General features: G+C 41.5%; 1 long non-coding RNA gene across 1 annotated transcript in view; it reads left to right on the plus strand.

Moving 5' to 3' along the window:
* LOC112945573 overlaps nt 1–26486 on the plus strand; it is a 168238-nt gene that overhangs the window by 41718 nt on the left and 100034 nt on the right. Inside the window, exon 2 of the long non-coding RNA XR_003249041.1 lies at nt 18246–18305. This is a non-coding gene — a long non-coding RNA (uncharacterized LOC112945573). The remainder of the gene's footprint in view (nt 1–18245; nt 18306–26486) is intronic.

Genomic DNA, 26486 nt, shown 5'->3' on the forward strand with positions numbered 1-26486 from the left:
AAAAAAAAAAAAAAAAAAAAAAAAAAAAAAAAAAAAAAAAAAAAAAAGACCTGGAGTATTCTGCTTTTAGTTGTGAGGGAAAGAACCACTTTTGATTAGAGATGGGCCTGATATGGTCACCTTTGATTTCTCTTGGATTTTGAGCTGAACTTAACTGTAATTACGGAGCGAGATTCCGTGGCCTCTATTATGCAGGAGCTGTCCCTCTTGGTCTCCGAATCAATTAATTTGCAGCTCCAGATCGTCTCTATAGTGAGCCTAATTGAAACATCCTGCTTTCATCTCCACTCCCACAACCAGAAGAAGGCTTTGGTAGCTGAACCCAGATTGGGAAAATAAAGAAATAAATAAGTAAATCTAGCTGGYTGCTGTCCATGCGAGGCCAAACCAAACCTGCCAGCCCAAGTGCCCCCGTGTTGAAGGTGAACCTTCACCCCGGCGTGAAGGTTGGACTAGATGATCTCTAGAGGTCCCTTCCAACCTTCACCATTCTGTGACTCTGTGTTGCTGCTGGTGAAGCCAAGGACGGGGCTGTTRGCGAGTTGTCCCATCCTGCGGTGAGTTGTGCTGCTGAATGTCCCTGCTCGCTCCTAGCTCGGCCCCGTTGCCTCCGGCGGCCAGCGCGCCGGCTCTTCGCACACTCACCCAAAATAGTTTGTAGATGAGACTCGGGAGGAAAATGGGTACATTTCTCTGAGATAACATTAAACACATGTAGAATTAAAGGACAGCGGAGTACCTCCTGCATTCCTTTAATCTTCTGCATGTACTGGAACATTTGTTTTTTATAAAGGTTATATTACAGAATTACTGGACTTGGGCAAAAACGCTATCTTAAAGAATGTAAATTAAAGTCTGGAGATCTCTGAAGCACTGAGTGGATAGATACTTGAGATGTATTTAAAGTAACAGAATGTGGACTTTGCCCAGTTAATGTTAAAGTATCCCAAATGACAGCAGGGAAGTCAGTTTGGTTGTCATATAAAGCTGCAGAGAGAGTTGGAGATGAACAGTAAGTACTGAAAATCTGGCCCTGAGACAATAAATGGAAGTGCTAAGTGGATGAGAGTGAGAAAGTTAGAAACAGAGAAGTGCAAAATAAGGGTTGTCATACCAGAACCACTTTTAATGGTTTTTATACTCTCATAAGCCTTAATAAATGCAAATATTTCTTTGATGCATAGGGACAGTATTATCAAGGCATGTAGTGGACCCACAGGAGGAGAGGAGCTCCCTAATGAAAGGCTGTGCAAGCTGAACTCTGACCACAGAGATTCAACGCTAGCTTTGGGCAATTCCCATCCTGTGGGTCTGCTCTACTTTCACTGTTTGCTGTTGAACTAGCATCCCGTTCTGTTGGTCTCTGACTCAGATTCATTCCTGAGGTGATGCTGTCTGCTYGGGAGCACTGCTGTAAGGCGGTCTGATTTTCTGGCTTGCCGTCTTTCRCCCTAGATAAAGGGGGCCAGGCTCAAGCACAGCTGCTAACGCTGCACCAGGCTTTCCGCTTCCTTCTGCACGGAAATACATCCCCTTTCCCCGGGAAGGATTCGGGGCAGGGCTGACCAGTAGGCAATTTCCTGCAGTCAACGCTGCAGTAATTGGAGCCATCGTTCCAGAGCACTGCACATCCGTGGCTGTTATTCCAGCATCACCGAAATCATGCGAGAAACAACCACAGACACAGGGTGCTATTATTCATTTCAGCCTTATTAAGGCAAATATCCAATGCAAAACAATTCATGTGCTAGCTGGTCGTGTGTTTGTAATCATTTGCATCGTTAACATACCCTTAAGGTGTACGTACACGGCAGCTGTGGAAGAAGGCAATCGGGCAAGAAAGGTTAAACCCCRTTTCCTGAAACAAGTCTGCTTTCTTGGGCGTCTCATCTCTACAAAGTAGTTAGTTACTTTACCTGTTCATATGAAGGAACACATTTGTTGCTATGGGTATAGGGAAATACACTGCAATCACTGAAGTCCTCTGTAATATATTAATACAAAAAATGGGCCTATATCTGCACTGGTTTGTAGTGGACGAAATTTTTCTTAAATTATGTGAATAGAGGGGTCAGAAGCAGCGAATTGGAGGAAGAGCGCTCTAYTTAAAAAGGGAAAGGGTGGAGGAGCAAATTCTAGAGGTGTATTCCTTTTAAGTTTGTTGATTTCTTCATTATATGAAGTGGTCTCCTTATAAAGCTGTTGTCGTGTGTTTGGCATAAACAGTCGAGTGCTATATTTCATTGTAATGTCTGTCTATAGAAAGTGCTGGCTCTCAGATCAGCTGTTTACATTTTTTTGAGAAAGCTCCCATCTGTTACATCAAACTTGTTAGCATAGGTCTCCAGGATATGATAACATTAATGCTTTAAGTATCCAAATGAAATGTCAGTGCAGTTGCATATACAGAGTTCAGATGTGGCGGTGTCCTGAATCCACCTCGCCTCCTAACAGGCATTTAATAATCCCTTTAAGTATCTGTAGACGTCTAAGTCTTTGAGGGGCTGCGAGGGCCCAGATGTACAAACGCAGTTACAACATGAAATCCTCACAAAAGCTTTTCCACCACGCTAGCATGACCACATAAAATTGTGGCCTCGTTTTTTTTGGCTCTGCAGCTACAGCACAGCAAAGACCTATTTAAATAGAAAATAGGCTTGCTAAGGGAAATCGCTCAGCTTCATGCTGTTCCCAGTGAAGTTAAAGGCAAAGTGCTCACATAAATAGGGTTATACCTTACCTCCATCTGTACTTTGCTACTCGTTTGAAAAAAAAAACAAAACCCCAAACTTTTTAGTGCGTTTGTTCCTTTGTTACATTTTGCTCTGCTTCAGTTTGTTATATACCGAGTCCTTGATATTTTTATTTCTTGTATCAGCTGCTCTAATTTATTCTTATAGTGGCCATCTGACTAGAATGAAGACGTATGCCCCTGTTTTGATCCTTGCAATCATGGAGGGTGAAATGCAAGTTTGTTGTATTACCTTTCTTGTTTCTACTCTTTTGTATCCATGGTTTTTTAATTTACATGGCATTGTGAATGAAAACTCTTATCTTCTGTTATGTTTTTTCCTGCCACTCAAATTTTGCATCAACACAAAAGGTTTGTTCTTTACTTCGTGTTCAGTATTTGGTCATATTCATTATGAGGTGTATCTTGCATACACAGATCACAAATTATATATAAAATACCATTTCACACTGCTTTTCCCTGATATCTTATTATTAAGGGCTGGTTTTCAGTAGCTAGAAACCCAGTCTGCATTCAAACTGCATTCAGATGAGCTTTGCACATCTAATCATACCTATTTTTATTCCCAAATGCTAGGTGGTCAACAGTAATTTCAAATACAATGCTTGCAAATAATATTGTTCATAAACAAAATAGACCTGGCTAAATAGGATCATGCAGAGGGTTAATATTCCAATCACAGAATTATAGGATGGTTGAGGTTGGAAGGGACCTCTAGAGATCATCTAGTCCAACCCCCTGCTCCAGCAGGGACACCCAGAGCACGGGGTACAGGGCGACATCCAGGCGGGTTTGGAAGATCTCCAGAGAAGGAGACTCCACAACCTCCCTGGGCAGCCTGTGCCAGGGCTCTGGCACCCTTAATAATAATTAAAGAAATCCTCTTCAGTTCCGTAATATCTTTACCCACTTGCCTTCATCCTTTCCACATCACCATCCTAACTAATACTGCAAATAGCAGGACCTCCTAACATACCTGGAACTTAGTACTGAGATTTTTGGGGCACTGGCAAAGTGTTGGAATAACTGAGTTCTTCCCATCACCTTCAGATCTGAACGGCTGAGACACCTGCCTGATGTAGGATTTTAGTCAGGACAGTAGTGTGTGCAAATACAGATACACAGCCGAATGTGCAAGGGGGACTGTAAAAATACAGGATTCGTTCATTTAAAAAAGATGTAATATCACTAATTCAGAAACAGTAATGTAATCATTTAAGCACAAGGCAGGGAGTTCGGAAGCCCTTTTCTCTTCTGTTCTTTATCTCACCCTTGAGTCATTTTTGAGATTAATTTTTCTCACTTGTAAAGTAGGAATCGTGCCAGTGAGATTTGTTATGGAAAGTGTTGGGGGCAGCAGTTTTTATTGTTGAAGTAAGATACAGTCTTCAATTTATCACCGTTTTTCTTCTTTTTCTTTTTTCTTTTTTCCCCTCATCTTTTTTTTTTTTTTTTTTTTAATAAGATGACCAGGCCTGGAAACAGAATTACTCTGTGCTAAAATGCTATTTAATATAAAAAGTCTTTTTTTTCTTTTTTCTTTTTTTTTTTTTGTAATATATTTCATCTTGCCCATTGGTCAAATAATTGGTCTCCGTAAATAAGTGATAAGTAAACAGTCAAACAGTTTTTTGCTGTTACATACTGTAATTCCCACTTTAAAAATTGCCTAATAAAGATTCCACTTGAATAGAGTTATTTGGGTATATCCAGGGCATGCTGTACTAAAGAAAAAAGAGAGAAAGAGGGGGRAAAAAAACCCTTCTGCCATTTGAAAGAGACCATTTAGCCTCTGAGCACATTTGCTCCATCCTAAATAATAGATRTATTCTCAGATAAATATGGCATGGTCTGTGTGCTGCCTTGAAACCTGGTTTGTTTCGTTTGAGCACTTCACCTGCTCGCTCCACCTGTCCCCAGAACAACAAACAGATTTGGCTAATACGTGTTGTAAGTAAATTTTAGGAGTGTAATATAAATTATTAATTAAAGTTAATATTTAAATAACTTTTYAATCATTAACAAAAGCAGAAAGTTCAGAGATAAGTGTTTTTTTTCTTTCCCTTAAAAAATAAACATTAACAAATCAGTCTAATTCCAGCGCTTGATGTCGGTTGGTCTGTCATGGATCGTTCATTTATGGTCATGTATGGAGATAAGGATATCGCTCCGGCAAATTATTAAGATTACTATCTTGCAAAAAATTGTAGCAACTTTATTCCAGATGTGGGAACTTTATTCCAGAGGTGGAAATTATTAGCAGGTCCACCTGTAAGAAAGACACCATTTTACGTACGCATATAGCACGTATTTGTTGTGATCTTGGCCCGATTTGAACAGGCCGCGAGTGAGCCTACGGAGAATCCAGCAGGCCTTTTATCCGGGATGGTCCAAAATACTTGTCACCGAGTTAAGCCAGAGCTTTTCCATTGGCCTCCTGTCCTCTCCGCAGGGGAAGGAGTGGAGGCGGCTGCGTGGGGAGACGGTTGCAGGCGGCGCATGGCAGAAGTAAGGCAGGGGTAGGGTTTGCAAGGCACCCTCATTCCCAGGAGAGGCCCTTCCACTCCTCCGGCTTGGGGAGGCCTCCCCGCTCCGTAATGCCAGAGCCCGTCGGCCGTTGCGGCTGCTGCCGTTCCCAGTGGGAACGTGGCTGGAGCCCTGCTCCATCCCATCCCCCTCTCTCCTCCTTCCCCGGCCACGAAGCAGCGGGCAGTGGTCTCTAGCTGCGGCCTGAGGTGCCGACTCCCCTTGCTGAGCACGGATAACCACCCACAGCAGCGATACAAACAGCGCGTTGGGAGCGCTCAGCGGGCGGCCTTCCTTCTAAACAGCGCCGCTCGCCGAAAGCGAGGGGCACGGGTCCGAGGCTGCTGTTCCCAGCAGCTGGAGCCACAGCACCTGCTGGGCCCCAAGGCTCGGGCCGGCTCGCCACACCGCYGCGCTCGGTTGGGAAGCAGGACGGGAGGGCTTTTACGCGGAGGTAACTGCTGCTCTCTGCCAGGAATGGAAAAAAAAGGAGCTTGCACTTGCAAAGGCTGGCTCTTGAGGTACTGCACTTCCACCATCCCTTTTCAGACTCAGAAAGTGACTGAGGGAAAGTGCTGGTTTTGTGCTRTAGGATTCCATTGGTACCCTGTGTTTATTTTTTTTCAGGGAATCTTTTCCCATGTTCGACTTGCTAAAGGCACTGGAACGTGTTCATCAGCTTTGTGTGCATGTTTTGCAAGCGGTTAGCCTAAGTCATTTGCTTGCTGGACACACTATTTATCTCGTTTCTGCTCTCTCTTTTAGTATGGAAAGATAATTATTTTAATTTTGCATTAACTTGATTTTAATTTTGGAAGGGATATTTAAAATATTATTTCACAGTTAGTTCGGAGCTTCAATACYATATCATGCAGTGAAGTATAAGATTTATCTGTTGTGCAACTTTGCATAGAAAAGTGAAGCATTTCTGGATCCCCTCAAACATCTGATGTGTCTCCAGAGACAATGATACAAGCATTTCTGTGGTTTAAGAGTAGTTTTAACCACAGTGAGATTAATTTTTACTGGGGTTCATAGATAATTCCTCTTCTGATAATGGAACTGGCAGTCAATATTTGATAGCAGACTTTCACCACTTTTATTTGCAAATTTTTATTTTTATGAGAGTTGATTTTATAGCCGTTATTTGTATGATAACAGTGTCCTGACTATTCAGCTGCGCCTGCCCTGTGCTCTCACTGCTGCACTGCTCTTAGCCAGACCTTTTCAACTCACAACCATTTGTTTGGCCTGTGAGTACTTCAAGCAGCAGTTGCCAACATTAAGGCTTAAGAAACGGTGAGTTTTGTTTGTCCAGTTTGTCAGTAGATGAGCTGGTCAAGCCACATGCACTGAATGTTTAGCCTGTGCGAGTTATTGTGTGCGTTACAGCACAGCACGTTACAGCTCAGCACTTCACCATTTTGCCTCTTAGAAAAGATATCAAAGAAATGCTTAAGAGATTAATGCTGCSTTAAGATAGGCCTGTATACATAGGAGATATAGGTAGAGGGAGGAATATTGTCGAGGATGGGAAGGAAAAGTGCAGTATGGAAGGCACATTTTCCAAGACAGCTAAAGAGTTTATGGTGAGGATGAGTGAGAGTGGTTGCATTTATTTTATTTAAAAAAAAAAAAGAGAAAAAGTCAGTGATGTGACATCTTGTTCTAGTTGGGGACCTCTAGATTGTATTCCCAAAGAAGTGACAGGTTAAAAATGAAGCATGAGGCACCAACAGAACAAATGTGTGAACATGGAGAGGAGGAGGAGTTTGTGAGGATCACACACTAGCTATGGCAGAGGTCCTAATTGCCATTGCTTGGAACAAACCCAAGCATTTGGCTAAAGATTTAAGCTATACACTAAAATAAACAAATAAATAAATAAAAGAGCAAAAATACAGCCTATCTGAACAGGCACCACTGGAAATGCTGATGAAAGAGGTGAACAGTATGTCCAGTGGAGCAAAGTCAAATGCAGTAGAGCAGGAAGGTTGTGCCAGTGATAGCTCTTCTGTTACAGTGGGATTCGTCTCACCATAGGCAACTGTACRTTAGGCATCTTGTCTAAGCATCTACCTGTAAAGAGTACAGAATGACAAAGGCTTCTCTGGTGACTTGGCCACTTCTCCACTGACAGAAGGAATCCACCCGCTCGGTGTGCCCGTCTCTTCCACATGGTGATAGAAATGCCCAGACAAGAGTGTCTTCTTGATGGCCAAAGTCAGATGAGAGGAATTCCACCTTAATTCACAGATTCACAGAATATTTAAGGTTGGAAGGGACCTCTACAGATCATCTARTCCAACCTTCCTGCTCAAGCAGGCACACCTACAGCATGTGGCACAGGGTGGCATCCAGGCGGGTTTTGAAGACCTCCAGAGTAGGAGACTCCACAACCTCCCTGGGCAGCCTGTTCCACTGCTCTGTCACCCTAACAGTAAAGAAGTTGCTCCTCACCTGGAGACGGAACTTCCTGTGCTCMAGCTTGTGGCCATTACCCCTCRTCCTATCGCTGGCCACCAGTGAAAACAGCCTGTCCCCTTCCTCCCTGCATTCTCCCTTCCTGAACTTATACATATTAATCATATCCCCTCTGARCCGTCTCTTCTCCAGAGAAAACAGGCCCAGCTCRCTCAGCCTCTCTTCATACRAGAGATGTTCCATTCCCTTAATCATCCTGGTTGCCCTTCTCTGGACCCTCTYGAGAAGCTCCACGTCCCTCCTATACTGGGGTGCCCAGAACTGCACACAGAATGCCTTCATGTTTTTTTTTAATGCACTTTTAAAATGAGGATAATGCTTTTCTATTTGTTTTTTGCTTTATTCAAAGTATACAGTGCTTGGAGATTTGTGATGCTAGATATAAGCAAATCCAAAGTAGTGGGATATTTGGAATTGCTAAGTTAATGCGGCAGCTACAACACCTGCATTTTTGGAGTGGCCTTAATATTAAGTAATAGAGTGGAAGGCTTTGTTATTAATGTAGTGAAGTGCAGTTTGAGATAAAGATTAGCTCTGGACCGTCACGTGCTGCCTGCATAACCTCAGCCAAGTAACTCCAACCTGTATGTCTCGGCTCCCCTGTGCTCTTTGCATGTCTGCTCTGGAAGGTTCTTTGAGGTGATCATTTTATCCTCGTCCATGCCTTAGCAGTGCCTAATAGATTGACACGCCTGGACACTAAACCATGCTATAACATGAATAATTTATTACTTGAACACATAGTTTTGCAGGTATTTCAGAAACTTAATTCAGCTTTGTATTGCGTAAGAACGCAGAAACCTGAATAAACCATTAACTTGTGTTACTGGGAAGAAGTGAAGGTCATTTTGCAAAAGTTTGAGGAAAATGTTATTTGGGTAAGCCAATAAATACAAACATCAGTAGAAAAATAGCCAATAGATCACATGCTTTGAGAGGTAGCAGGAAATAGTATTTTCAATAGTGTTTTTAATGAAGAATCTCTAGTGCATTACATTAGTATGTTGAATTCATCTTTGAATCTCATTGATTTGGGTAAGATTACACCAAAGATTATTTAAAAAAAAAAAAAAAAATCCTTTGGCTTTTGCTGGTGAATGCTCAACTGAAAATGCAGAGTCCCTTTTGGATTATTTCCTTCAGATGTTACTTCTATACAAACTTCATACTTGTTAAGCAAAATATGAGGCATTCTGGTGATGKTTTCTGTACTAGCCATACAGCATATACTAGCCATAGTGCTCCCAGCACGTTCTTAGTCTGAATATTGGTGTGGTGCATGCATCTCAGCTAGGATTTTACTGAATCAATTGTCCTCCTGTCCTTAAAGCAGGATGAATGTTGGAACTAAAAATGTCCCACTGATCTGGGTATCTAAGTCTTCATATTGATTAATACAATAGTTATTTTTGTAAGAATATTAATTTTTAATTTGGTTCATTCTTGTTACATGGTCTCTATGTACTGATTTTTGAGTATCAATCATTTTAAAAAATAAATACTATGGCTGTAATGAATGATAGAAATAATGAGAAAAAATAAAGRAGTAATTCATGAGAGTGTCTGAGCTGTGTTGTGGGTGTCATATCAGTACTATTTCAAGTGTGTGCATTCCTCACAGTTCTCCTTTAGACTAGGGAAACCTATTGCAGCATGAAGGAACTGTTTTGTGTCCAGAAGCCATTGCAAAGTGGCAAATATTGAATTTTTAATGTCCCCCGCTGAATATAACTGGCAAAAGATACATTTTCAAAGAGGTTTTGTAGATTGTTTTTGGTTTTATTCTTTTTTTCTTTTTCCTAGAGGAAATGTGAACTGCAATTCTCTATTGTGAGTTGTTTTAGGATATGTGGTGTAACTGTTGTACATGCATTGGAATAATTTTGAAAAATTCAATAAAGTACTCAGAGAATAAAAAGAATGTGAAATAGGCTCAATTTAATTTTGTTTTTGTTTTCCAAAATAAAGCTGGTTTTCAATGTCACTTGACAAAACATCCACTGAAGTAACTCAGAAGCTCTTTGGGACTGATATTTTGTGAGGGATTGTGATAAACAGGCAAGATCCTTAGCAAAAATACTGGCTATACTTCACCWGTGGAAAGAATGCTCTTACTGTGCTGTGGGTATGTACGTTCACAGAAAACAGGTCTGATATTTGCTAACACATAAGCTACAGCATTGGGAAAGGATGCATAAGTATATTGACAAATTACAGTGCTAGTAATGCAAAAAGACAAAGCATCTTGATTGCTGACCAGATGCCTTGGCTCTTGATAGAGGCTTCCTTTGTTCACTGCAGTTCTGTGGGCTTCTCGCCCCCAAAYGTTAGTTGGCATGCTTCTTTCCCAGTGATACGTTCCCCTGTATCAGAGGGTCTCAGAAACACGTATTTTGGATGAACGTGAATGATTCACTCATTAGAAATCAAGGGCTAGAGTTTGAATTGAGGCGAAGGCCTCTTTTCTCCTCAGCCTCAGGAAAAGTTCCTGTTCATATTTGTACGAGGGCGCTGAGCAAAGAAAGCTGCCTATGATGTCCAATGTTGCTCAAGTAACTCAGAAGTTAAGGAGGATCTAGCTGAAGACGTGAGGCTAAATCCAGTCTTTGTGCAATTCCAAGGGACTAAGAGTGGCACCAGGGCTGTGTTCGGTTCTTTTCACTTTAGGCCTAGTTTTGAAGAATTTTCCCTTATGTGGTCCTTAGAAATGCCTGTCGGTTTTGTCTTTGATTCCCTTAAGTTGGAGGAGAGTGAAAAGCGGAGTACTTTCCTCATAACTAAGGGGTGAAGACAAAATTCCCAAGATAGTTCCTGGGCATCGGCATATCCAAAATAGCCAGGGATCCGGAACGGTCACGCAGGGCCGCGCTTTGGCTGCCCTGCCATGAAGCGCCCGTGCGCCAGCCGAGTTAGGATCTTTTTGGAGAGATCCGCCGCCCGTGTGCACGGAATCTCACACGGGGGTTTCCAGCTTACACAGCTGGAGAACACCCTGGAAAGGCTGCATAATTCATGAAGGCAGAGCTCACTTAACTGCCTGGTGAAAAACGTCCTGAAAGCACTTGCAAACTCCAATGTAGAACTACGTTCCCTTTCTCGATCTGCTAAAATATAAAAGAGTTGGGGGGATTTGTTGGCTGCTTTGTTGCACTTGTCTCCATTGTGAGACTTGAGCAATTGAGAAATTTCTTCTCTCCTTCACCTGGGCAGCTTTCAAGGCTTACTGAGGAGGACGTGAAATCCAAAGTTAAAGAAGGGATGGGAGTTGCCCGTGTGTTCTTAGTTCTGTCGCTTTGGTCTAGACATTACAAACTAGCCTTTAACTCCATCATCAAATTCTTTTTTTTTTTTGTGGTTTCTTTTCTTCACCTGTCTTCTGTTTATCCTTATTTTCTATAGCCTTAGGTATACTTAGAAATACATGCATTACTTATACACTGTTCTCTCTGTGTCAAACAGAATTTGTAAGTCACTTATGTGAGCACTACATAGTAAACCATTTTCACGCAATATACTAAATATTAAACATACAGCATAACGTGCTAATAAAATGTTGCTAACATAAGTAGGCCACCTAAATTAACATCTAAGCCAGCTCTGTGATTAACTGTCTCGTCTCCTGAGTTGCACCTTTGGAAGGCTTTGGTAGGCAAAAAAAAAAGGTGTTGTACATAGATTTTAATAAGTTTAATCAATATTTAAAGACAGGAAAAAAGAAGTAACGTTGGACCATTGTAACAATTAAGAGTGGGTGAATAATGAATTATAAGATGTCACATGCTGTATTTGTGCAGGTTTATAGAATTGATGAAGGAGGGAGTAGCAGTGTATGATGCCCTTGTTAAATGTTACTGAAATGCTCTGGTTCAACCTTCTGGTTGTGCGTGAGAGCTGTAAGAGCAGGCTTCTAGTGGCCTGTCTGTCTCCCTAGGTTGGGCAGCTTCAACCCAACACACATGTTTTTATTGATCTGGGGCTCCAAAGGCAGTACCGTGGGTTCGCCTCTAAAGAAAGGCTGGCTGAGAAAGGTCACGTTTCTTCGCTCATCRTGGTGTAGCATTTTTGTGGATGACCATCACCGTGTGGTGGCCTGAGGTTCCTGGAAGGGGAGCTGTGTTGCTCTACTCTGCTGAATGCTGAACACCTCTAAGGGTATATCCTGAATTCATCATGRGCACACGGAATTTTATCACATTTTTTGGAAGGAACATAGATCTTCCCTCATTTTCCACACATATTTTGAATAAATCTGTAGAAAAGATCCACCTGATCCACAGTGAGATAGGCAAAAGGATATATAGGAAAAAGAAAAATGTACTGATGGACTCAGCTGGAGGTCAGGCCGCAAGCAGTACCTGCAAGACCATCAGGGACACACAACAGTGACTTGTTCTGTTGGAGGCAGAGGCCAGGTTTACTTTGGCGGGATGGCTTTGTTGGAGAAAAAGAAYAGGATGGGACGAGAGGCTGTTTGATCCTTCACTGCAGAGCCTCCTGCTGGAGCCCTCCCCAGCTTCCCTCTCCACCGAGCTCATTTCAAACGCAGTCACGGAAGCAGGAGAGGATGCTCAGCTCTAAGTCAGGAACAGCCAGCTCATTCACTAGCAAATTCTCAAATACAGGATCTTTATGCTAAAGATTTTATTTTTCTATTTTAAATTCCAGCAGGGTTCAGTTACGGGATGGTATTTTGGGATTAATAAAAAGTGTGTATTCCTGAAAACAACCTCACCTCCAAAAAAAAAAAAAAAAAAAAAAAAGCCCATTCAGACCATAAAAAATATCTTTTTGTGTCCTAAAATAAAGCATGTATTTCATGCTCTAAAAGGCTGAGGTTTGTAGCTGAAAAAGATTAAGTAAATAATTCAGAATTTGTTGTGTTTACCTGTTAATAATTAAGCAGGTTAGTCTATGTACTTTTTATAGACATTGAGCTTTATTTATTTATTTATTTATTTTTTATTTGCTTGGCTCATGTCCTGATTTTCAAGTTTGAAGAAGTTGCTGCCAAGGGAGAAGCAAGTAAGAAAAAAGGCTTCAAGGAGTTAAATGTTGTGCAGTACCCTAGAGCTGTAGGGGAACATGGTCTCTGGAGAGCAAGGAGAACTGTTGCYTCTCTCTTCACCTTCCCTTTCCCCACACTAGCCTCTGTAGCACTTGGAGGGAATTAAATTTTAAAGGTGATAATGATTTTCAGGGCAAGAACAGCACCTTTGGTGCTTTGTGATGCCCGTGACTAGTGAGAGCGGAGTGCAGCAGGGTGACATTTGGTTGATCTCACTCAAAAGGGAAGTTTTTGCCTTGTGCTACTTCAGCGATAGGATGGAGATTGGAAGGGAGGAAAAAAAGGCAACAGGTAACATTTAATCCTTCTTTTCTTGTAAAGCGAAATGCATTCTGGTGAAGGTCTCAAAGCTGACAGCCCTAAAGTTGGAGAACTTTGTCATCTGCAGAGAGACCGTTTCTTGCAGAAAGACATTCGCAGCTGTGTTCTGTGACCYGGCATCCTGTGAGAGGTGGCGGTTTGCTCGAGGTGCATCAGTCAGTGCTTCTTTMCTTTGAGTGGTTATGAACAGGCCATAGTCCCAATTTCCCCATGGATCTGACTGTTTGTCTCTTGGGAACAAGTGTGATTAGCAGCCAAATAATTTTATGTTGTCCATCCAATAGATTTCAGCTGCTGTTTACATAGACTAGGCCTAAACAGAGACTGAATCAGAGAGTGAGAAAGAGATGTGGGTTGAAGTTCTCCCTCCCAGCAGGCAATGATCTACCTCACTGTTAATTATGTTCCCTTCTTGGCTTGAGAAAAGTCATTACTTAATTTTTTGAATGTTTGAACAGTTCCTTTGGTCTTGGCAGAGTAAGATACCATTTGATATTTTCACTCCCCTTTCCCAAAGGTGAGAGAGAACACGGGCTAGTGAGAAGAGTCAGCTGAAATGATTGGCACTAAAAGACAAAAGCTGCTGAAATGTGAGAGTGGTCTTTGGACTGCATATTAAAAATCAAAGATTTAAAAGGACTGTTTATGTGAGAATTAGTAGCCTGATTTTGTTGACAGTTGAAGTCTTCATCTGTTACCATGGCATGTTATAATTCACTCTCTGCATTGGTGTTTTCTTCTGAAGAAATAACCATGGTAGTTGCTACTACCTCTAATATTAATAATTCCGTTTGCCGCTCATGTTCCAGGCAATGCTGTCTGCTTAATTACAGTTACTGGACATTAAGTTAACAGGATATAAACCTGGTAGTTTTACAGATGTTTGATTCCCAACTTCCATCGTGGGACTGTTGCCTTCAAAAGTCCATTTGCTTTTAGGCTAGACAGTTAACACAAGTCTCCCGTGTAGATAAATATGGTCAGACAGCCATTTTCCAAGAGAATATTGATGTGCATAGGGAGGGATTAAATTCTTTCATCACAGATGTCTTCATGTGCTAAGATGGACTTGTAATACTGACTGTTGTTTCTTTAGCACTCTTTTTTTCTGTAAACACACGAAGCTTTCTGCAGGCAAATCAGTTCACATCCAGTAATTCATCACCTTATCTTCACAGATAGGTCAATGGCCTTCTCTTTGGCATTCTTCATGTAAAAAATCTCCAGGCTTTAGCCTTATCACGGTAGTTCAACAGTTGTATTTTTCTTCCATGGACAGATAAGCTTGGCTTTTGGACCAATTAATTAAAGAGCTAATCAAGTGTAGACCTCATGGGCMAATGCCCAGATCACACACACACAGCAGTCACTCCCGACTGTCCGCAGGGATTGGTCTGTGGTTTCACGGGCAGCGGAGGCGGCTGAAGCAGGCGCAGAACCTGAGCTCCGTCGYGCTCCAACTGCTCAGCTCCATGTTCCAGCTCAAGGCTGCAGCCCAGGGAGGGAGTTTGTTCTGCTATGAGAAGTACTACCCGGATTCCAAACTCAGAGTTTGCCAGATTAGCCTTTTTCATTAAATTCACGCATAAATCTTTTTTCTTTTTTTCCTTTTCTTAAAGAGCATTGCTGCAGTGCTTTGTCCGTTTTGCTAAGCACATACTTTGCTCACTGTTCATGCCAGGTTGATTGAAGCTGAAAAGGCCGAGAGATTTACCCGTAGTCTCACAGTGAATCATTGTCTAAAATCCTTTTGATTCCTATATTCTTAGCATTAATCAACAGTGATTCCTTTCATCCACTTGCTACCACACCATTTAGTTTGCATGTATGATGACTCTGTTTGGGACGAAATGAACTGGAGTGATTCTTATATAATTTGTCTTTTTCTCTACATTTTATTCTTCAAATGTAGAATCTTAAAAAGAGAAGATCCTCACAGCTACCATTCTGTAATGTTTCCTCCTCACTCTTTCCATGTTATTCATGGTGAAAGTTCCATAAACTTGAGAGAAGATGTAAATAAGGTGCGTGCACATTCTTGAGCTGAGTGTGTTTATCTCAGTCTCACTTGTTCTAGTGGTAGTTCATCTCATGTGATTTTTTTTCATTAGYAGCAGAAGACAAAAGGCCTTGCAGCTTATACAGCATTACTAATAAGAAGTGAACAAGTGTGTATAGTTCTTTCCTTCTGCTTCTGAACAGCAGTACAGAATGCTGCTATTTCTCTACTAGCGAGCCACACCACAGAAGAGACATTTTTAATCTTGCACTGGTCAAATTTTGCACTTTTGTATGCCTCTTATTTTTGTGATAGATCTTATTATGGTTTGATATTTTATAGCATAGAATTAATAAGTTTAACTAATGTGATTCATCCTTGAAACATTTTTTTCTAGGAAATCACCATAGTTTATCCCATGTTTGAGTGAGGACTGTGATGTATTTTATGACTTTGAGGTCAGTAAGCCTATTGTGAACCAATATTGGGAAGTATTTGCTCTTGTTTTGTACAAAAGTGGGCCAGAAGTGACTTTCCTGAGCTGTGTGCATGGTTTTTACTTTGTTGTATCAGATTGTGAGAGATTTACATAGTACAATTTCAATCACCAGTAAGGGGTTGACCCAACTGGAATAACTTCAGGTAAAAGTGGAGGTTGGAGYTGAAAAACAGAAGGATATTTTGTAATTTTGGATTGAGTGGCTCTGATTGATAGGTGATTTGATCCAACAGATGACCATCTGAAATACTTTGTATCCCAAAGATAAGGCTTCATTAATTTAGTCACAAAATTTAAAAAGTATGTGGCAGAAATGTTACCATTATGTTACCATTAGTTAAATRCAGACATTAAAAGAATGGAGAGAAAAAAAAAAAAGAAAAGGCAAAATAATTGTAAAAGTTGTGAAAGTTGTAGAGACTTTTGTTTATCACTTTTTGGCAGAAATCATATTTGATGTAAAGATAGCTCTGTATGTTATGTGTGTTATGTTTAGTTGAACAAATCTCAGATATCAACAGGCTAGAGAAGAGATACTGGGAGTTTGGACTTTAGATCCAGTATTTCATGAATTTGGAGGAGAGAATATCAAGGTACCACACTGGGTCTGACTGATCAGTGACAATTTGAGATGGAAAAGATTTTAATTCACATGGGGATAAGTTTCCTGTGCTTCATTCCTTCCCTTTTGATCTTCTCCCAGTTTTACCCTCTCTTCCTCCACAAATCAAGTGTAGGGCTATTCAAACCAGCTCTCATGGCAAAACACAATTTGCCAGCAAATATAAAGCATTTTAGCTGTTAGGTGAGTTAGGCATTAGGCAAACAGCACGATTTCATATCTAATAGTATCACCTAAGTCAAACGTATCTTCATGCAATACATCTAAYGGCTCGGAAAGGTCAAAAATCCTCTCCTCATTACTCAATACTCGAGGCATTCTGCTTTGCTTTATTCACTGTCTGCACAGAGCTGACAGACTATTCCAGACCATGGTTGTGTAATGTTGGGAAATGCTAACAGCTGCCATCCACTGCGCCTCTCTAGGCAACTGCAGACCTTGTGAAAGCTCAAGCACATGCCACCCAACCTTAGTTYAGGCAAAACAAACCTTGGGCCACGGAAGAGCCGTGGAAGCCGCCGTCTCACCCGCTACACTGTGCATTCAGTAGGCCRAGGCATTTCCATAGGGAAAGTTTTGCAAATGCTGATCTTGGGGCACTGCTGGCCTGTGGTCATCGGAGGGAGAAAGCCCCCAAGAAACACAAGGAAGGCTGCAGACTACAAAGAAATGATGAGCATGGTGGCATGGAGAAGGAAACCCAAGCTTCTCTGTCACACATGGGAACTGGTGGGAAGTCCACCTTGGAAACGATGCGTGAGAAGCTTGCTGTTGTTACATCCTCTTTGAGGACCCTATGCAGGCTTTCTAACGAAGAAGGGTTGCTGCAAGGAGCAGGGCCATCCTCTTAACAGAGTCCTCTGAATGAATCCCAGTTCCCCGGTGTGTTACCAGCTCAGCAGACTGCACAGCACATGAGCTGCAGGGAAGCAGGCCCATATGGAGTGAGTGTAAGAGTACGAGTAAGCGATGGCCTCGGCTCTGCCCTACGGCAAAGGGGCCAAGATACGGATGATTCAAATGCCTGTGTTGCTGGCTGCGAACCTCCCTCAGCAGTGCAGGATTAAGGGATACCCGTAGGCTTAGTTAGGCCATTCCTGCCGTGCTTGCGCTGGCTGCTAGACTGGGCCATAGCTTCCCAGGTGGAAAGCTTGGCATTGGAAGGCTGTGAAAGGCCCTAGCTACTTCTGTGTGGAAGCAGGACATCCGCCTGGGGCGGATTTGGGAATTGTAACCAAACTGGACCTCTCGTAGCGGCAAGTGGAAATTATGGAGCTTGGGTCTCTAATCTTGAACTGATGTCACTAGAGCACCCTACTCTAATAAATGACTTAAAAACACCTCATATTTTTGGTAACCGGTTATAAACATTTTGGTAGGTAGTGTTATGTGGTACTAACTCTCCACTTCTTTTTCCAAAGGCGGTTTTTCAAAGTTTTAGTCTTTAAAGTCATTTATAGCTAAGAGGTGAGGAGAAATTAAATACAATTCTTCATTCAAGAAAAAGGACTCTCTAAACTCTTGACCGTTAAGAGCATAGCTATACCTTTGCCCATAAACGCATTTGAATGGCAAACGTAAACGGTGAAAATTGGTTGTGTATTTGCTTTTTGAACATAACAAGAATGAAACTGCCCTTTAACTGAAAGAGAAATAATTGATGGGTTCTTCTAAGCCTGGAGGCAATATCAAGGACTCCCAATTAAACTGGTGTTTGGTTGTGCAACTTTTCTCTCTAAAGTGTGCATATAATGTGACATTTGGGGTACTAGTGCGTGTTGTTTATTTGCTTGTCACCTGTGTACTAAATGCGAATGTGTAGGACTTAGTTTCGTCTTCTTTTAGATAGATAAATGTTTATATATATACAGTATTCCACCCACTTTCACCACTGAATGCCTGTTTATTTAACTGTTATGAAAACCTGAGGTGTTGTGTGTGCAGATCTCTAAACATAAGCATTTCTTTTCTTTACAGCAGCATAGAGAAGAAGTGTTAGGAGCTGCTCTTAACCCTTTTGGAGTCCGAAGTCAAAAGGTAAAATCAAATACTACTTGGGGGTTTTCCTAAAGCTATTGATATCAGAATTGTTTGGAAATGCTCTTTCCTTATCACATTTGCACTAAGATTTCCCACAGTAGAAAAGCAGGGAAAGGACTAGAAGGCCCAAAACATGGCTAGACCTCTAGCAATGCACATTAGGGCATAAATTATACAGGTAAGTTACAATCTGTGAACTGCAATAAGCTATTTTACTTAATATAAACATGTTGGTGCTAAGAGTCAGTGGGGCTTTCAGTAGTGTTTAATATTGCTAAGGATTTGGAGATTGTTCTCTCTATAACTTGATAGATTTTATGATATATAAGGATTTTTTCAAATAACAGCAAGGCAAATCCTGTAGCTCTTTTCATAGGCAGGAGTCCCTCAATGGGAGTTTTGCCTGAGTGAGAACTGAATGAGGTCTAAATAATTAGCAATTAAAATATTCTGTTATTGTGCCACTGTATATAACAAAGCACTGGAGGTATTAAAAATTGCTAATCTCCTCCTTATTAAAATGTTAACTGCTAAACATAATACAGTTTTGAATTTTCTATCATTCATTTTTGCAGTTCATTAGTAGAGGTGAAATGTTTGTGACAAATAGTCATTTAAACTTTTAAGGGATTGACTTTGCTTTCCTGGTATCCTCGGTGTGCTTTCTGATGGTTTTTGTTTGTTTGATTGATTTTTTTTTTTTTTTTTTTGACATAACTTACAGGCAGAAGTGTCTGTGGAAGCTATGGAATGTAGACAAAAATTGAAGAATGTACAGAGAGTAATTTTTCAGACAGCATTCATGGATATAGCATCTTTACAGATGAAGCCCTATGCTAAATTACTCACCGGGAAACAGAACTAGGTGGTTTAAGTATCCAGTGTTTGTACCTTTTGATGAGCAATTGATTGTCATGAGCCCCAATAAACAAGATGCAGATTAAGGACTGCCCATAGAATTAAGCAGGCAAATACTCCTCGGTGGGAGACTGGGAGCCTGGCGGGTGACCCGAGAGACTGCTCACCCAGCCGTGTTAATGCACGTGGGACCTGCTTATAACTGTGCTCATTAGTGCACGGGCCACGCTGCCTTCTCATCCCACTTCAGTGCCCAGAAGCACAGAAAGGACTAAAACGCATCTCCTGTCTCCTTCTGCACATGGCAACTGTGGGAGGATGTGTGGAAAGGCAGAATTGTATTTGATGAGTAAGGAAAGGTGCGAACTGGTAGAGCAGGGAGGTGCAGATGATTTGTTACTGGCAGTATTTGGTGCCAGGTACATTCTCCAAGGCAAGGCAACACTCAGCAATACTGAGCCATGGTAGGCCTAGACATTTAGTTCTTCCCAATAATGCTGCTGGCAATTGAAGCCATGCTTCTGCAAGCACTTACATGGGTATTTCCCTGTCAGCAATTCGAGTGGTCCTACTGAAGCAGCTGGGATTAATTATGGGACAGAAAGGTAAGCATGTGTGTTAGTCTTTGCAGTGTAAGAGCTGTAGCTTTATTTCTTTATTTGTAGTGAGCATGGGAAACTATTTAAAAAAATACCTATTTACACAGTGTGTGCCAACTAAAGAGTAGGTAAATGGTAACAAAATGTACCTTTTGTTTTCTGTTACTCACAAATCCACAGTTTGTCAGATTCTTAACTGTAAAGCGTGATAAAGAATCAGCTGGTAATATTTTTCTTTTTACATGCACAGCTAAGCCTGCAGCTACAAGACGATGATCATGTAATTTGCCATGGAGGAGTGAATAGGAGAAATCTAGCAGAAAGACGTGTGTGCTTCTGTGGACCCTTGTTTAGAATTTCCTCAGCTTGGTGCTCACCTTAGACGTTTTACTGAGTGATAAGCTGTGCAAATTGTTGTGGAGCCAGCAGCAGTACCTACACCCGAACGCCAAAAGTAACAGATTTTTAAATCAAACCTCAACAAAAAACTTGTGTTTTCCAGCAACTATTTCCTAAGATATAACCAGGACCTACATTTGCGTAACTGCAGAATTGTTCTCCTAGTTTATTCCGTTCTATTATTTTCTTTCCCTTCTCTCATATCTCTACAGAGTTTTAGGGTGACTGGCTGAACTATTGGGTGCGCAACAGGGCAGAGGAGCTAGAACTCTGTATAGGAGAGTGCACAAAGGACAGGAATGCAAAGCCCAAGTGGGGACATTAGGAAGTGAGATTTCCCAAGCATTTCCCAAGAAATGAGTAGAGAATGAGTGGAAACTCTTCATTTGAAAAGGTCTCTCTCTTGTTTATTAAGGAAGTTTATCACATTTTTGTTTTTAATCTGGAGCAAAATTATAGCAGTCTTGATGAACAGAGTGAAATGTTTGGARGTGAGGTTTTTTTTCTTTTTTTCTTTTTTTTTTTTTCATGAGATTGAGAATTAAAATTCCTCAAAGGTGAGGATGCTAGACTGCTGGCATTTTGGTTTAAGTGTACATGCAGGTGGCTCTGAAATACAGCTTGGGAAACAAATATTAGTTGCTTGATTTGGGAATCTTGTTAGGAATCTATTGTTTATAACATGAGATAATGGTTCGGTCCTATGCATTGATTCCTCTTCCTTCCTTGGCTTATTTCTTACTTGTTGTTTCTGGCGTGTGTACCAGAAAGATGTCTGGGCTGAAACTATTTAAAAAAGGGCGGCAATGTAAATATTCCTGTATTTGTGTATGAATAGGTGTGTGGAAGGGGAGGCCATGCACCTCTGTGAGGGAGGAGGTAGGTAGAGTGATCATGAAAGGTGGCTATTTGCTTTTGGTTACCTGCCTTTGGTTCTGGCTTTTCACTTTTTTCTCTATCACTTGGCCATTGTCCTTGGCCTGTCCTCTGTGTGGTAGATTGTAAATTCTCCTCGCTTGCTGTAATTGGTACCAGCATCTTGCAAGTGGAACTTTCTGCACTGAAACAAGAGCAACATTTTTGTCTTCCTAAAATGTGAGGAGAAAATGATTTAAGTCTGTGTTCATGACAAAAATGAAATGACATGCCCATAAAAGATAAGTCCAGTAATACGTGCTCTTGGAACTGAGTCCCATAGCTTTCAGACTCTCCAGAAATACTTTAAAAAAAAAAAAAAAAAAAAAAAAAGGCTTCTGAACCCCTCAAGGTTTACTACTTGTGCAGATTTAGGCCACTGCAGAACATTTTGTTTATAACAGCTAGTTCTAGGACCTACTTTGGTATTGTGGATACTTAACTCCTACCCACTCAAACAGAGGCACTTCAAAATAATTAAAGTAAATGAATAATCCACACAGAGAGCAAAGCCTTTCAGAGGAAGAGTGATTTTATTGAAAGAAAGAATTTGCTTTTTTTTTTGGTAAATAGTTTCTTTCAAGGTCTTCTTAAATAAGCAGCAAATGGTTTTGTTGGAAAACAAAAAAATAAAGCTGCAACTACTTTTTTTTTTTTTTTTTTTTCCCTTGTGACAGATGAAGTTACATCATTAAATGCTCGAGAAGAAAGGAGTGAATATGGTTTCCCAAACCTGAAGTCCAGGCAATAGCCTTTTGCCTCTCTATCCAGTAGCGCTGGGGGTAATGCAGGGGGTGTTGTGGCATGTTTGCCTTTCATGTGTTGCTCGAAGAGTTTAAAAGTGCTTTTTGAGGAGATTGCAGTAACAGTTATGAAATACTTCACTCTATTTTCTTTGTTAGTTTGCCTTTTGTTCCAGCACTTGAAGGTTAAGAGCACCAGAACAAGGAGAACAGCCATGATGGCTTTGATTTTTCCTGAATTGTTCATAGGATATTCATGCTTCAGTTTTTAAACTAAAAGGGTGCACTTTAACCATCTGCTCCAGTACTAACACTGTGGCTGCACCGATTAACATTGACACTTGCCAGTTGCCATTAAAGTTGTTTACTTGCTTCTATATAGAAAGAAATTGTCTGCAACTGATATCAATAACCTTAGCAATGTTACCAATAACTACACAAGTACATTTGCTAGACGGTGATATTGGAATTGGTCACATTCTTCCAGCATCAAGCTGATGGAAAATCCCAGTTTGGGCAAATACCCTCCTTACATGCCAAGTCGGGGCAGGGGAAATGCAGCTTCTTGCATTTGGTAGCATCAGGGTGGCCGTTTTCCCTGCTTCTCTGCGAGTTTGGTTGCAGGCATCCAGCAGCATTCCAGAGGGAGAGGCGCCCGGCATCGCCAGCTGCACTGCTGCTGTTCTGCCTGCAGTGAATAAGAGCCCCTGGGTTGTTAATCATTACCCGGGAACTTTTTCCTGGTCCTTCATAGCTGACTGCTGCTCAGGGGACATGGGTTACGGCAGTCCGGCTGCCAACACAGAGTTCAGCAATTGTGTCTGAGTTTTATGCTTACCTGCATGCCTGTGCACGATGCTTTTCAGCAACATTTCAGCAACATTTCCACTAGCAGTGCAAGGCCAGTCTCTTTCTTTATAAGAAATAATGGGAGAGAGAATGTTCTGTCCTCCCCTATTAGCATTATTTAAAYTGAATGTGAAAGTGTTTGACTCTTCAGTCAACATTATGGCACAACAGGTTTCCTCATCCAGCTGGAGTTTTCAGAGTAGAGTTGCAGGGTGTTGAAATGTTGCCTGTCGGAGTGTGTCTTTGAATCGTGTGGCCACTGATTCGTGTTCATCTGCCAGAGATCATCACTGTGAACAGGGGAACGTTCCTGTCCCCTGGGGCTGAGCAAAACTGGGCCCAAGGAACAGACTGCTGGTGGACTCTGAGATGCAGAAGGTGGTGTTTAACCACTGTGGTTCTTGCTCATAGGTATGTAGCTGTATTGACTGCCAGGGTGGAAGCCCAGAAGATCATCGATCAATGATCATCAAGATGATCGTTGTGATCACCTTCTTGAGTGCAGATTGTCCTGTAACATCTGGAGGACATGTAGCAGATCACACTAAGTTTTGCCAAATAGGACAAAATTTGATATTAAATCCTCTCTTCTGTAGCAGTGAGTTATTTTACCATCAATGGAAAAAATAGTAGTAATCCTGCCCAGATGTCAGTATTTAGGTGCCTGAGCAGATTAAAATAACAGTCTGTAGCAAGCTCTGATGTTTGWTTGGGGGAAGTTGGATTTCTTCAATGAATAAATGACTCAGCTCAGGGCAGTGACTCTTTGGCCTATCCTAGACAGACTCCTGTGCTGCTGTCTGTATTAAATGCAACCAGCAGTTGATACTGCAGCTCTCTGTGCAAGAAGAGCTTGGGTTGACAAGGGAGTAATTGTARAAGAGAGGGACAAGCCCTCCCTCCCCTGGTACAAGATACTCACATACATTACTGTGTCCCACAGAGTCCAGTGAATGTGTCTTTCAAGTAGTAGTCTGAAATTCCCTCCCTTCCTTCCTTGCTTCCTTCCCACCTCTTTCTTTCTGCCTTTCTACAGGTGGGCACCTGTAAGAACCGATCCGCGTGTCTGTGGGGTGACACCGTGGCAAGGCCCCGAGCGCCCTTGTGCGCCCCGGGGCCTGGTTCACGTGGTGACTGTTCTCGCCCGTGCCAGCCGCCATTACGCAGCRGTGCACGCAGCAGAGCCGCATTCCTGCATACCTCAGCGTTATCCACAGCCCGGGTCACCACAGACCCAGCCACCGCTTCGTCCTGTGCCAGCAAAGAAAGCGGCCAGYGGCCTAACGAGAGTGAGCAAGAGGCCGGCAGCAGCGCGGGCTGGGCCCTTCCCGACGCTCACGTCAAATCAACTGGTGTCAGTATGGATACCAAGGGGGCTGGCGGGGTATATATGTCCCTTCGCCCTCAGAAAGCATCTTGCAAGGCAGGCAGAGGGATCCCCAAATGGTAGGAAGGGCTCTGCTGGGAGACGTGCAGCTGAGAGCAGGTATTTTTTTTCATCAAGGAACCAATACTACAGAAAAGAGTAAAATAGAAAGACTGCTTGATACTCCATTACTCTTAAGAGTATTTTAATTAGTAAGGAATTCTCTCTTTTTGAATAAACTATGGTCATTTGCAGAAATTCAGTAAGCAGAAAGCTATTCATTCCTCTGAATWCAGACATGTTTCAATGTTCTTTATGAGATGAAGCTAGAACAAGGTCTCAGTACCTGTTTCCAAGAGTTCTCCTCTAAGTGACATTCCTACAGTTTGTTTGGTAGGTGATTAAAACACAAAATTTCAGTGCCAAAGGCTTGGCTGGTATACAAGCACAGAGCAAGGTAACTTAATATAGGCCTTAAGTCTCTCTGAAATTCTGGAGACCACCAAACTATCTGGTTCCCTGGTCATCTCCTCAACCAGGACTGGAGACTTTCCACTTTGCAGGTGCCCAAGGGAGGGCATCTTCCTCTTCGCTGAAAACACCATAGTGCAGCAGAGAATCTTCAGTTCRTTTTGAGTTGACTAAACTTTCATTGATCCTGGACTTTGTCTGTTTATTTATTTACTGAAACATGCTCTGGAATTCTCTAAAAAAAGTCTGTTCTGCAAATAATTTTAAAAATCATTATCCTCTCAAGGTTCTTCATTATGATTGGTGAATCTGAGCAGAGACATGTGAGGAGGCAGCCCTGTAAAGCAAAAACCTTGGATAAGTTTTAGAATGATCCAGAGAAGCAAACCAACTTCCTTCTAGGCTTTTCCAAAATGGAAATGTGCTTTTCCAGCCAGGTACCTGGGAAGGGGAGCTGCACAGATTTTCGTAGTAATGAGCACATCTGTCTTTGTCCCYGGGAGTTCTGCTTGCTGTGGTTTAAGGAGCTGAGTGTGGATTTCTGAGGGGCAGCAGGACATGTGTGTGTGCCCTGACCACCAGTGCTTTAAAGGCAATCCTGTTGCCTCTCCCTCTAGAACTTGGGTGAGTGAAACAGGTCACTGCTCAGTCACCCACGGCTTGTTTATGGGTAAACAGCTCTAGCTGAACGGCAGCAGCAGGTGAGGAGTAGCTTGCACTTGCCCTTTCATGCTATAGGGAAGTCGGATTAAGTGCTGTTTTCATTCTCCAGTTAGCGTGCACAGGGTTTTCCCTGAAATCACGAGTTCTTCAAATTTTCCATTCTGTAGTAGTGCAAGCCATTGTAAGCTAAATGAATCTAGCTGCTGGATTTTGTATTCAAACAAAAAGGGACCCTCCCTACATCTGCTCTCTACTTAGATATAAAACCTCCCATGATCTCTGAAAAAAAAGCCACAGGCCTGTAAATAATCTTCATTTAATAATGGAGGCCATGTCTGTCTGAAATTTGATGTCTTAAAGGGTAATGAGAAGAAAATTCTGTCATTTTGAAAAAAAAAAAAAGTATCTTTACTTTCTATTATGCAGTTCCTAGGAGTTGTGGTTAAACTTGTAGTTATATGTTTAGCTCTCACTCTTGTGGAATGCAGAATTGAGAAAGACCCCAATTACAAAATCTCACTTCCCATTTAGAGTGCTTCTCCCTAACATGCCAGARTGTTAGGGCTACGCTTTGGTATGTTGTAGGAATACACGTAGGCCTAAGCAGAGAACTTTAGGCTTAGGTTTTGAAACCTGTACAGTCAAAGCATGCAGGTCAGGATGTCTTTCAGAATTATGAATTTACTCTTTAAATAAAATCCTTCTTAATAACTGGTACTTTGACAATCAAACAACTGGGTGATTTAAAAAAAAAAAAAAAAAGTATGATTTAGCTGAATGTTTTCCCTCCCTTTTTAACATAATTTCCTAACAAAAGATTTTCTTGAAGTCTTGCCAGTGACAAAAATATGAGAGAATATGTGGACTCATGCAGAGTGCTCACTAGGCCAAAAAAGAAAACATAAAATAAGACCCCTAAGCTATGCCTAGACAAACTTCACATATCTTTGATATGAAAATCATGCAGAATTCCCTTGGAAAAATGAAATGAACTAGCCTCTCCATTTACAGAATAAYGTGTCGTCTGGTTCCATCTCTCACAAATCAAACTCTTCTGTTTTCAGGCACTTCTCACGCTTAATCTCTTACAAAAAAAAATCCATGCATCCTAAGGAATCAAAAGTTTGGGAGCTACACTTTTAAAGGCTACTAGAAATTATATATATATATATATATATAAAATATATATATATACACATAAAGAATCCTTGCCACATGAATTTCTCAGGGGGATAATACATGAAATCACAAAGGAAAACGTTATGGCAAAATGTAATGAAATAAACTGAAATCTAGATCTTCCTTTGGGGAAGAT

This window comes from Nothoprocta perdicaria, unplaced genomic scaffold (assembly GCF_003342845.1).
Source record: "Nothoprocta perdicaria isolate Ctin4 unplaced genomic scaffold, notPer1 scaffold_193, whole genome shotgun sequence".
NCBI classification, from domain to species: domain Eukaryota; kingdom Metazoa; phylum Chordata; class Aves; order Tinamiformes; family Tinamidae; genus Nothoprocta; species Nothoprocta perdicaria.